Genomic DNA, 12,572 nt, shown 5'->3' on the forward strand with positions numbered 1-12,572 from the left:
AGGTACAATGATACTCTATGCTCGGGGAGGTCAAAGAAATTTCCATAACGAAAAGATCCTGTACGGACCGGGAATCGAACCCAGACACCTTCAGCATGGCTTCGCTTTGTAGATTGTTTTTGATATCTAGAAATTTAAATCTAGCAATTGAAAATTAAAAATAGAAATCTCAATATCGACATCTTATTATCGAAAGAAAAATTAAATCACAAATATGATACGGTCGCCATATAGCAAAAAAGCTGAAATAGAAATCAATTTCTCGAAATCGGAATCTCTAGGGGTAAATCTCAATCCGAAATCCAGACTTGCAATATTAAAGAGCTAAATCTCAGAATCAAAATCCTAAATGATCTGGGACGTCAAAATTAAAATCGTTGAAGTTTAATCTTAAAATTAAAACCTTGGAATTATATTATCCAAATCTTAATGTTAAAATCGAAACAATGAAAAGAAAATCTTGAAATAGGAATCTTGAAATCTGTAAAAACTAATTTCGTATGTTAAATCTACAAAATTAAATCTCGCAGTTGAATTTTGATATCGTAATGTTGAAACCCGGCATCGCGTAAAAAGACACGGTCGCCATATAGTAAAAAAATATCGAAATCCTAATGTTGAAATCGGAATCTCAACGATTAAAGCTCGAAGTCAAATTTTCGACTTTTATTCGTCTTCCTCTTCTTCTCTCTGATATTACGTCTCCACTGGCTTAGAGCCTACTTCACAGCTTAGTGTTTTTATGAGCCCTTCTACAGTAATTAACTGAGAGCTTTTACCAAATGACACGACCTTCAACTTTGCCTTGCTGGATAGCTGTGCATTCATCGCTATGAAGCCCATAATAAGAGATGTTGATCTCGAAATTCAAATCAAGAATCCCAAAATTATATTCTCAAAATCTAAACATCAAAATCAAAATCAGGAAATGGAAATCGTGAAAATTCTGAAATATAAATCTCAAAATCTGTAAATCGAAATTTCGGTTTCCAAATGTAGAAACTAAAATCTTGCAATCGAAATTTCAAAATCGACATCTTGGAATCGTAATCTCGAAATTTTAAACTGGAAATAAAAATTTTGAAATTGAATTCTAGAATTGAATGGAAACCTCAAACATGAAATCACGGAAATAATTATTCAAAATTGAAATCTCAAAGTTAAGATCCTAAACTTGATATCTTTAAATCGACAGAACTACTTGAAATTTAAATTCTAACAATGAAATCTCAAAATTTAAATTTAAATCTGGGATTTGCAATTCAAAAATCAAAATTACAGAATAGAAGTCTTGATATCGAATATCAAAAACCATTGATAATAAAATTTGAAACTTTATCATCATTATCTTAAAACCTCGATATCAACAACTACAAATCAAAATCTGAAAATTAAAAAATCAAATTTTTAAATCTCAAAACCGAATCTTGCAATCAAATATGTGGCTTTTAATAAAAGACTCGAAACCAAAATTTAAAAAAAAAACTGAATTGTTGATATTTAAATATCACTGATATAGGTGTTTGAATTCCAAAATTTCGCTTCTTTCAACTTTCGAGATTTTTTTCAAAGTGGCATATTCGATTTCAAGATTCGGTTACGGGATTCGATTATTGGTGTTAATTTGAATTAGAGATGGTAATTTGATGTTTTTATCTCGAGATTTCGAGATAATGATTTCTTAGTTACGATTTTCGCAATTGAAATTTTGAAAGCAAAATTTGAAAGCAAAATTTGAAAGTCGAAACCTGGATACCGTTTTGATTCATATTACGGACACTTAAGGCCTCAGAGAAGTATAACCCAGCTTGACCCATACAAAATAAATCATTCTGTATGATTTTTTAACGTTATCGAGCGTCGGAAGCCCTTAACTTTCGGATGGTGGGTAAAGAATACGCGTCCACAACTTGAATAATTTTAAATAAATCAAAACGTGTGGCCTTTTCATGATTCTTATTCCGGACGCTCCCTCACTTTTGCCTCATATTCCGGACGCTTTGATTCGAATTACGGACAGCTCATGATAATCATTAATGGAACAGTCAAATCATCAATTGAAATCGTTCAACCACTTAAAAGACGTCTAAGGTAGTTGGGCATTATAAATTTGCAATGATATTTATGGAAAAAACCTAATAGAACAAGCCTCGAAAATGAGAACTTTTGGATGGCGAAAATTGAGACATTTCGTGTGAAATGTTTCCCATACAAACGAGAGTGTCCGGAATTTGAAGCTGTCCGTAATATGAATAAAAACGGCACCAAAATCTCGAAATTTGGAATTTAAAAACTTAAATCACGTAACCTAAATCTCAAATCAATATCTCGAAATTTAAATCTCGCAATTGAAGTCTCCAAACGAAATATTTGAATAGATATATCTTAAAAGAATTCTTCAACTAACTAACTCGTAAACTTAAAGTCTAGAATTCTAAATTTTGAATCATCAATCTATTTTTTTATCTCTTCATTATGAGATTTTCAATCCCAACTCAGTTTATCTAAGAACAGACGGCATAACTTACATTCCTAAAGAAGTCATCGCCATAAAATCAACTCGGCGTGAGAAGCATGTGCTGTAGCCACTACATTTAATATTTTTAAGTACAATAAAATAGAAATTCAAATCATAACACCGAAAAGTTAAGATAAAAGTCTAAATTTTGACTTGAATTTAAAACTTTAGAAAAAAAATCTCAATATTTAAAATTGAAATCTGGATTCGAAATTTAAATCTTTGAAATCACCAAACCAAAATTTGAAAATCAAAACTACGAAATCGTAATATCAAGATCAAAAGCTTAAAAAAGCTCGAAATCGATACAAAAATCTCAGAAGCTGAAATAGCTTCTCTGAGAAGCTGAGAAAGCTTCTCTCAGAAGCTGAGAAAGCTTCTCTAAAAAGCTGAAAAAACTTCTCTCAGATGCTGAAAAAGCTTCTCTCAGACAGAAGCTGAAAAAGCTTCTCTCAAAAGCTGAAAAAGCTTCTCTTTGAAGCTGAAAAAGCTTCTCTCTGAAGCTGAAAAAGCTTCTCTCAGAAGCTGAAAAAGCTTCTCTCCGAAGCTGAAAAAGCTTCTCTCAGGAGCTGAGATAACGTCTCTCAGAAACTGACAAAGCTTCTCTCTGAAGCTAAGAAATCTTCATTCAGATGCTGAGAAATCTTCTCTCAGAAGATGAGAAAGCTTCTCTCAGAAGCTAAAAAAGCTTCTCTCTCAGAAGCTGGGAAAGTTTCTCTCAGAAGTTGAGAAAGCTTCCCACAGAAACTGGAAAGCTTCTGAAAGAAGCTGGAAAAGCTCCTCAAAGAAGCTAAGAAAGCTCCTCACAGAAGCTGAGAAAGCTTCTTACAAAAGCTGAGAAAGCTTCTTACAGAAGCTGAGAAAGCTTCTTACAGAAGCTGAGAAAGCTTCTCTCAGAAGCTGAGAAAGCTTCTTACAAAAGCTGAGAAAGCTTCTCTCAGACGCTGAGAAAGCTTTTCTCAGAAGCAGAGAAAGCTTTTCTCAAAATAGAAAGCTTCATCAGAAGCTGAAAAAGCTTCTCTAAGAAGCCGAAAAAATGTCTCTCAGAAGCTGAGAAAGCTTCTCTCAGAAGCTGAGAAAGCTTTTCTCAGAAGCTGAGAAAGCTTCTCTCAGACGCTGAGAAAGCTTCTCTCAGAAGCTGAAGATGCTTCTCTCTGAAGCTGGAAAACCTTATTTTAGAAGCTGTGAAAACTTTTCTCAGAAGCTAGGAAAGCTTCTCTCAGAAGCTGAGAAAGCTTCTCTCAGAAGCTGAAAAAGCTTCTCTCAGAAGCTGAAAAAGCTTCTCTGAGAAGCTGAGAAAACTTCTTTCAGAAGCTGAGAGAGCTTTTCTCAGAAGCTGAGAAAGCTTTTCTCATAAGCTGAGAATGCTTCTCTCAGCAGCTGAAAAAGCTTCTCTTAGAAGCTGAGAGAGCTACTCTCAGAAGCTATGAAAACTTTTCTCAGAAGCTAGGAAAGCTTCTCTTAGAAGCTGAGAAAGCTTCTTTCAGAAGCTGAAAAAGCTTCTCTCCGAAGCTGAAAAAGCTTCTCTCCGAAGCTGAAAAAATGTCTCTCAGAAGCTGAAAAAGCTTTTTTCATACGTTGAGGAAGCTTTTTCCAGAAGCTGAGAAAGCTTTTCTCAGAAGCTGAGAAAACTTCTCACAAAAGCTGAGAAAGCTTTTCTCAGAAGCCGAGAAAGCTTCTCTCAGTAGCTGTGAAAACTTTTTTCAGAAGCTAGGAAAGCTTCTTTTAGAAGCTGAAAAAGCTTCTCTCAGAAGTTGAAAAAGCTTCTCTCCGAAGCTGAGAAAGCTTCTCTTAAAAGCCGAAAAAATGTCTCTCAGAAGCTGAAAAAGCTTTTCTCAGAAGATGAAAATGCTTTTCTCAGAAGCTGCGAAAGCTTTTCTCAGAAGCTGAGAAAGCTTCTTTCAGACGCTGAGAAAGCTTCTCTCAGAAGCTGAAAAAGCTTCTCTCAGACGCTGAGAAAGCTTTTCTCAGAAGCTGGGAAAGCTTCTCTCAGAAGCTGAGAAAGCTTCTTTCAGAGGCTGAGAAAGTTTCTCTCAGAAGCTGAGAAAGCTTCTCTCAGAAGCTGAGAAAGCTTCTCTCAGAAGCTGAGAAAGCTTCTCTTAGAAGCTGAGAGAACTTCTCTCAGAACTTGTGAAAACTTTTCTCAGAAGCTAGGAGAGCTTCTCTTAGAAGCTGAGAAAGTTTCTTTCAGAAGCTGAGAAAGCTTCTCTCAGAAGCCGACAAATTGTCTCTTAGAAGCTGAAAAAGCTTTTCTCAGAAGCTGAGAAAGCTTTTTTCAGATGCTGAGAAAGCTTCTCTCAGAAGCTGAGAAAACTTCTCTCAGAAGCTGAGAAAGCATCTCTTAGAAGCAAAAAGCTTTTCTTAGAAGCCGAGAAAGCATCTTTGAAAAGCTGAGAAAGCTTCTTTGAATAGCTGAGAAAGCTTCTCTCAGAAGCTTAGAAAGCTCCTCTCAAAATAGAAAGCTTCTATCAGAAGCTGATGATGCTTTTCTCAGAAGCTGAAACAACTTCTCTCAGAAACTGAGAAAGCTTCTCTCCGAAGCTGGAAAAGCTTCTCTCAGAAGCCGAAAAAATGTCTCTCAGAAGCTGAAAAAGCTTTTCTTAGATGCTGAGAAAGCTTTTTTCAGAAGCTGAGAAAGCTTCTCTCAGAAGCAAAAAGCGTATCTTCGAAGCTGAGGAAGCTTCTCTTAGAAGCTGAGAAAGCTTCTCTCAAAATAGAAAGCTTCTATCAGAAGCTGATGAAACTTCTCTCATAAACTGAAAAAGCTTCTCTCAGAAGCTGAAAAAGCTTCTCTGAGAAGCTGAAAAAGCTTCTCTCAGAAGCTTGAAAGCTTTTCTCAGAAGCTGAGAAAGCTTCTCCCTAAATAGAAAGCTTTTATCGAAAGCTGATGATGCTTCTCTCAGAAACTGAAAAAGCTTCTCTAAGAAGCTGAAAAAAACTTTTCTCAGAAGCTGAAAAAGCTTCTCACAGAAGCTGAAAAAGCTTCTCACAGAAGCAGAGAAAGCATCTCTTAGAAGATGAAAAAGCTTCTCGATAGCAGCTGAGGAAGATTCTCCCAGAAGTTGCGAAATATTTACTCAGAAGCTGAGAAAGCTTATATAGCTTCTTCCAGAAGTTGAATATACTTCTCACAGAAGCTGAGAAAGCTTATATAGCTTCTTCCAGAAGTTGAATATACTTCTCACAGAAGCTGAGAAAGCTTCTGCAAAAATCTGAGGCAGCTCAGAAGCTGAGAAAACTTCTCTCAGATGTTGAGAAAGCTTCTTTCAGAGCTTTCCTCAGAAGCTGTGAAAGCTTCTCCTAGAAGCTGAAAAAGCTTCTCTTTGAATCTGAGAAAGCTTCTCTTAGAAGCTGAGAAAGCATCTATCAGAAGCTGAAAATTCAAATTGAATCCAAATTCAATTCAAATGCAATCCAAGTGCAATTCAAATTCAATGTGTATGTTTTTTGATATTCTCTTTTAATTCCTACATCATTAGTGAAGACAACATAATACTTCAGCCACTGATTAGCACCCATTAGCGCACATCATCACATCTTGCTTCATTGTCCAAAGACAAAACGAGCATCGTCCTCAAACAAGGATCAAGTTTTCTGACCTCGTTTCAGTCAGGGTTGACAACCGGGTACTCGATGCTAGATTTTCGTCCATTAATCGTGTGGAAACTTTCGGTTCGTCCCCTTTCTCTCATCCGTGGGAGTCGCTTTCAATCAGCTTCTATGCTTTTGACGGGAAGTTTAACTTTTCGACGTTGGTCAAATCTTGTTAAGTGCAGTCCGCTTAAAGCTTTTTCGGTCCCTTTGAGATTTGAGATGGATGAAGTCTGTTTTGAATTGTCTATTTTCGTTGTAAAAAAATCTAACTCAGATGAAGCTACTCGTTCAACTAGAACTAGCTTCAGCTACGAAAAGTTTTCTTTGAATCAACGATGTCCGACAGATGTTTTTATCCGCTCTAGGGAAGCAGGCAGAGAGGAATATAACACCTTGTCAGGTATTCAGTTTCCCCTATACGAGCGCGGGAGGAACTTTTCCAAATGTTCCACGTCGGGTTTCTCACTTCGTCGGATTTTGTTGGCTGGAAAAGTGGGTTTTCATTTTCTGTTTGTCGTTGGCACAGTGCTCTATCCACATTCGAAAGGAATCTCTTCCCACATGACGTACCTCCATTCGTTTACTTGGGAGATTCTGGGAAGGCCGGAAGAACGTGAAACCGGAGAAGATTCCGGCTAACTGTCAATATTTGCGAATCAGTTAACTTAATTACATCCGTAAATTTGTGTGATCCAACTTCAAACGAATTCATAAATCTTTCACGAGACAGCCAGAGCCTGCGCAGCATTGGCTCGGTGCTTTGATCTAATGCCAATTTACTGCTGCCTTTGACACGTAGGGCGATTCCTTCTCGTCTCTTCGTCTTCCCGAGGCCCGTATCCTCATTCTACGAAAATTGAAAGTCGTTCGAGTGTAAGCGGACGTTATTTATGTGTTAACAACATTGTGGGAGGTGGAACCTTTCACCCCCAGATAACGATGATGTAGTAGATGATTTCAAGAGGGGGGTTGAAAGGTAATCTTTTGGAAATGACGTAATTTTTTTTCGTAGTCTATGCTGACAAAAAATTTGGACTTATCGCGAATCAATTCCCGCAAGTCAGTTTGAAGCAAATTAACTTGCTACCCGGTGCATTGAAAATGCAAATAGGCAGCGATGAAATTTAATGAAATAATAAAAAAAATCACCAAGGTGTGTTTCTGCAGAAACGCTCAAAGTTTCAAAAAAATTGGCTTCGAATGACGAAAAAAGTTGATGTTTTGTACGTCAATGAATGATGATGGCTACTCCACCACATGCTCCATTCAGACGATCAATCCCATAAACAAAAAAGTTTGGATCTTTTTTGAGTTTGGATCCAGGTTACAAAAAAAGTTTTTCGTCAAAACAAATCTTGTGTACGTCACTGTGTCTTCAGTATCCGGTGTGATCAGAAAGGAACGTAAATCAATAATGGTAGAGTGGCTTGCTGTTTGACCTACCTGCACTGTTTCGCATTATCTGCTGAGACGAAACGATACTTGAGTTGAAGCAAGAAATATTGACCAACTTCAAGTGCCAATGGATGTCGAATTTAGTTACCAAGAATTAAATTTCTATAAAATAAGTAACCTAAAAATAATTCTTTATAGAGTGGCTGGATTGAAACCAGAGAATCTTTATAATTATTGAGTGCCACTACAATACTACCAGTCAGTCTAGTCGACAGAATTATTTCTCTTCTGGAAACAAAGTGCCAAAGCACTGAATAGATTTAAAAGAATCGCAAAACACAAAACTGCTCCGTCCTCAGTAAAGTTCAGAAGTCATTGTTCGCCTCCCATGTGAAAAGTCACCAGAAAAGGGTCCACTCCCCCAGAAAGTTCCTCAACCTTGTTTGGGAAACTTTTGCCATCATCACTTGCCGTCATCACCGGGACCCGCCTTTCACAAGGTTGTGTCCGACCTTACTATCGTCAGTTGGAAACTTTTCAAAACTGTTTGTTAGCACCACATTTGAGGGCAGTTGAGAGAAACCTTGTAATCAATGGCAAAGTTTTGAGATTTGAGTGGATGTGCTTGGGAAAGCCTATGCTTATTTGTTGATCAAAATTACATGATGTTAATTGAAAATTGCTCTAGGACTTGCTCAATAATTACATCAGCAATTTTTTTTTTTGCTAGGCGTTTGATCTCATACCCTAATTGTAAGACATAGTGAGATTTTCTATTAAACTTCATCCCGAAGGTAAGATTTCATTTTGAAAAAAATCTTATCTTTTACTTCGATCTAATTTCATAACTTCAATTCAACTAAACAAACTGATAATTCTGTTTTAATCACATGATAATTAATTATTGTTTTTCACATGATAATTAAGGCTAAAATTTGTAAAAAAAAAACTTGATAAATCAATTACAGGAAATCTGAAATAAGATTTTATCCTAACAATCCTTTTGTGAGTAGGAGTATGCTGTTTTTATATACCCTCTCTTTCTGCTAAAATACTTATTCAATGATCCCTTACCGCAAGTACAAATTGTTTCATATATTTCTTTTCTTCTATTTCAGGTAATTACCGGTTTGTGTATCGGACGAAAAATAAACTAAAAGGTAAATCACACAACTCCCAATTTGAAAGCTTATCAAATGTTAGATAAACTAATTCGCAATAAGGTAAGATATCATTTCCTTGTGTACGACTATAGGGAATGGTATTTCAGCATCTGAAAAAAGTTCTGCTTTATTCTAAGCTTCCAGTGAAAGAATTGTCAAACGCAGAAGCTTAGAAGCTTTTCTTGGAAACAGAAAATTCTTTCTTTCTTTCTTTTTTTTCGTAGAAGCTGAAAATGATTTATAGAAAATTTATAAAACTTCACTCAAAATATGAGAAAATACTTTGAGAAGCCGAGAAAGCTTCCCTCAGAATCCGAGAATGTTCATCACAGAAGCTGAAAATGCTTCACACAAAAGCAGAGCAAGCTTCTCTCAGAAAATGTAAAGAAATCTCTCATAATCAGAGAAAGCTTATACAAGAAGCTGAGAAAATTTGTCTCAAAAAATTAGAAAGCTGCTCTCAGAAGCAGATATAGCTTTTCTCAGAAGTTTGATGTTTAGAAGTTTCTCTTAGAACCTGGGAAAGCTTCTCTCAGAAGCTTAGAGAGATACACTCAGAAGCTGATAAAGCTTATTCAAAAAACTGGGAAATCTTCTACCTGAAGCTGGGAATGCTTCTTTCAGAAAATGGGTCGCATACTCTCGGAAGCTTCTCTCAAAAGCTTCTCCCAAAAGCTGGGAGAGCTTCGCTCAGTAGCTTGAAAAGTTTGAAAGCTGGAAACCCAAGTAACCACTAGCCCGCTTAAGCGCCTTTTTGGTCTTATAGGGCTATTTTACGGCTAAAATATGGCATCTCAGCACTATATTGGCACGCAGGGCGAATTAAAGTGCTATTTGGATAGTTTCTCTCAAAAATTTGGAAAGTTTCTTCGAGTAGCGGTGCATGTTTTCATTTTAATGCGTAAGCTTCTCTCATCGTTTGGCTATAAAATCTTCTTCCAGGAACTGAGAAAGCATCTCTCGAAAGGTGGGAAAGCTTCGCTCCAGAGCATGAAAAGCTTTTTTAGGCGCTGAGAAAGCTTTGCTCAGAAGCTGAGCAAACTTCTCCCAAGAGCTGGAAAAGCTTCTCTCAGAAGCTGCGAAAGTTTCTTTCAGAAGCTAGGAAAGCATTTCTGTCAGAAGCTGGAAAGCTTCTCTCAGAAGCTGGTAAAGCTTTTTTCAGAAGCTGTGAAAGGTTCTCTCAGCAGCTGGAAAGCTTATTTCAGAAGCTAAGAAGCTTCTCAAAGCAATTCAGCAAGCTTTTCTCAGAAGCTGTGGAAGCTTCTCTCGCAAACCAGGGAAGCTTCTCTTGAAAGCTGGGAAAGCTTTTCTTGGAAGCTGGGCAAGCTTTTAAGGTGAAGATAAATCGAAGCCAAAATTGAAATTTTCAAGAGCACGGATCTGGAGAACCAAACACCCGATTAAGCTGAAAACCTAATCGATTGGTCATCACCAGCTAGTGACCAATCGATTAAGTTTTCAGCTTAAACGGCTGTTTGGTTCTCCAGATCCGTGCTCTTGAAAATTTGAACTTTGGCTTCGATTCATCTTCACCTTAACGGACGCTGGGAGAGCTTCTCTCAGAAGCTGAGATAAATTCTCTCCGAAGCTGAGAAAGCTTCTTTCAGGAACTAAGAAAGATCCTCTCAGAAGACGAAAAATGTTCTTACAGAAACTGGGAAGGCTTTTCTAAGTAACTGAGAAAGCTTCTCACATGAGCTGAGAAAGCTCCTCTTAGAAGCTGAAAAAGCTCCTCTCAGATGCTAAAAAATCTTCTCTTAGAAGCTGGGAAAGCTTCTCTAAGAAGCTGGGAAAGCTTCTCTCAGAAGCTGGGAAAGCTTCTCTCAGAAGCTGGGAAAGCTTCTCTCAAAAGCTAAGAAAGCTTCTCTCAGAAGCTGGGAAAGCTTCTCTCAGAAGCTGGGAAAGCTTCTCTCGGGAGCTAGGAAATCTTCTTTCAAAAGCTGAGAAAGCTTCTCTTAGAAGCTGGGATTTTCTCGGAAGCCAGGAAAGATTTTCTCAGAAGCTGGGAATGCTGTTCTGAGAGGCTTGAAATGCTGCTCTCAGAAGCTGTGAAGGCTTCTTTTATTAGTTGAGAAAGATTCTCTCAGAAGCTGAGAAGACTTTTTTTCAGAAGCAAGAAAAGCTTCTCTCTAAAGCTGATAAAGCTTCTCTCAGAAGCTGCGAAAGCTTCTCTCAGTAGCTGCGAAAGCTTCTCTCAGAAGTTGCGAAAGCTTCTCTCAGAAGCAGAGAAAGCTTCTCTCAGAAGCTGAGAAAGCTTCTCACAGAAGCTGAGAAAGCTTCTCACAGAAGCTGCGAAAGCTTCTCTCAGAAGCTGGAAAGCTTCTCTCAGAAGGTAGGATGCTTCTCACAGAATATGGGAAAGTTTCTTTCAGAAGCTTCTATCAAAAGCTGGGAAAGCTTCTCTCAGAAGCTGGAATTTTTTTCTCAGATGCTGGGAAATTTATTCTCAGAAGTTGGGAAATTTACTCTCAGAAGCAGAGCATGTTTTTTTTCAGAAGCTGAGAAAGCTTCTCTCAGAAGCAGTGAAGGTTTCTCTCGAAGCTGGGAAAGCTTCTCACAGAACCTAGGAAAGTTTCTTTCAGAAGCTGAGAAAGCTTTATCAGAAGCTGGGAGAGCTTCTCACAGAAGCTAAAACATTTTTCTCAGGAGCTGGGACATTTAATCTCAGAAGTTGGGAAATTTACTCTCAGAAGCTGGGAATGTTTTTTTTTTTCAGAAGCTGAGAAAGCTTCTCTCAGAAGCAGTGAAGGTTTCTCTTGATGCTGGTAAAGCATTTCACAGAATCTGGGAAAGTTTCTTTCAGAAGCTGAGAAAGCTTCTCTCAGAAGCTAGGAGAGCTTCTCTCAGAAGCTGGAAGTTTTTTCTCAGGAGCTGGGAAATTTAATCTCAGAAGTGGAGAAATTTACTCTCAGAAGCTGGGAAAAATTCTCTCAGTAGCTGAAAAAGCTTCTCTCAGAAGCTTGAAAGCTTCCCTCTCAAGATAAAAGCCTCTATGACAAGATGGATCAGCTTCTCTCAGAAGCTGGAAAGGCATCCCCAGGAATTTGGAAAGCTTTTCTCAGAAGTCTTGAGAGCTTCTCTCAGAAGCTGGGAACTCTTCTGTCTGACGCTGGGAAAGCTTCTCTCAAAGGCTGGGAACGCATCTCTAGGAAGCTGGGAAAACTTCTCTCAGGAGCTGGGAAATTATTTTCCAGAGGCTTGGAAAGCTTCTCACATAAGCTGGGAAAGCTTCTCTCAGTAGTTGGCAAAGCTTCTCTCAGAAATTTGAAAAGTTTCTCCCTGAAGCTGGGATTTTTTTACGAAATGCGTAAGCTTCTCTCAGAAACTGGAAAAGCTTCTCTCAGAAGCAGGAAAAGCTTCTCTCAGAAGCTGCGATTGCTTTTCACAGAAGCAACGAAAGCTTCTCCCGTATAGTTTGAATGGGTTTATGGACAAAAGGTCGAAACTCAAAACGTCAAAAGGACAAAAGGTCGCAAATGGTTTGCTTGGTGGGAAATTTTTCCTTTTTGAAAAAAATTCCACCTTTGTCCCTTCTTTTTTTTCTTCGACCTTCTGTCTGTCTGGGTAGAAGTCAAATTTGCCGCGATATACCAAAGACTGAGAGCAGCATTCTCAATAGCAGCTTCAATGCTGAAATTCAATTTATTTCTCTTAAATATATTTTGAATTTATCTTACTATATACATACCCATCACGCAGACAACCACTTCGGAAGGGACACACGTCTTCCTTTGTAATCCACTCCACTCTGACTGATTGATCGGTGAGCAACAATCGGGTCGAGACGACACAAACACACTGTTGTCATCTCACCCCGCACATCCCCCTTCCTCTCCGGAGAAAAAAATAGACTATGAAATAACGCATTTCAAAAAGAGAAACAAAAATAAATAACCAAACCA

At 37.9% G+C, this 12,572-nt stretch overlaps 1 protein-coding gene across 3 annotated transcripts in view; it reads left to right on the top strand.

Moving 5' to 3' along the window:
* The window catches only part of LOC5577062, a 338,285-nt gene that overhangs the window by 58,451 nt on the left and 267,262 nt on the right, over positions 1 to 12,572 (top strand). The window contains exon 1 of one of the 3 annotated variants that reach the window (XM_021857531.1): positions 8,631 to 8,667. The exons of the other annotated variants lie outside the window; for them this stretch is intronic. The gene's annotated coding sequence lies outside the window, so the exon portion shown is untranslated. Of the gene's footprint in view, positions 1 to 8,630; positions 8,668 to 12,572 lie in introns of those variants that run through there. 3 annotated transcript variants of the gene reach the window in all.

The sequence above is a fragment of the Aedes aegypti genome, chromosome 1 (assembly GCF_002204515.2).
Source record: "Aedes aegypti strain LVP_AGWG chromosome 1, AaegL5.0 Primary Assembly, whole genome shotgun sequence".
Classification (NCBI taxonomy): domain Eukaryota; kingdom Metazoa; phylum Arthropoda; class Insecta; order Diptera; family Culicidae; genus Aedes; species Aedes aegypti.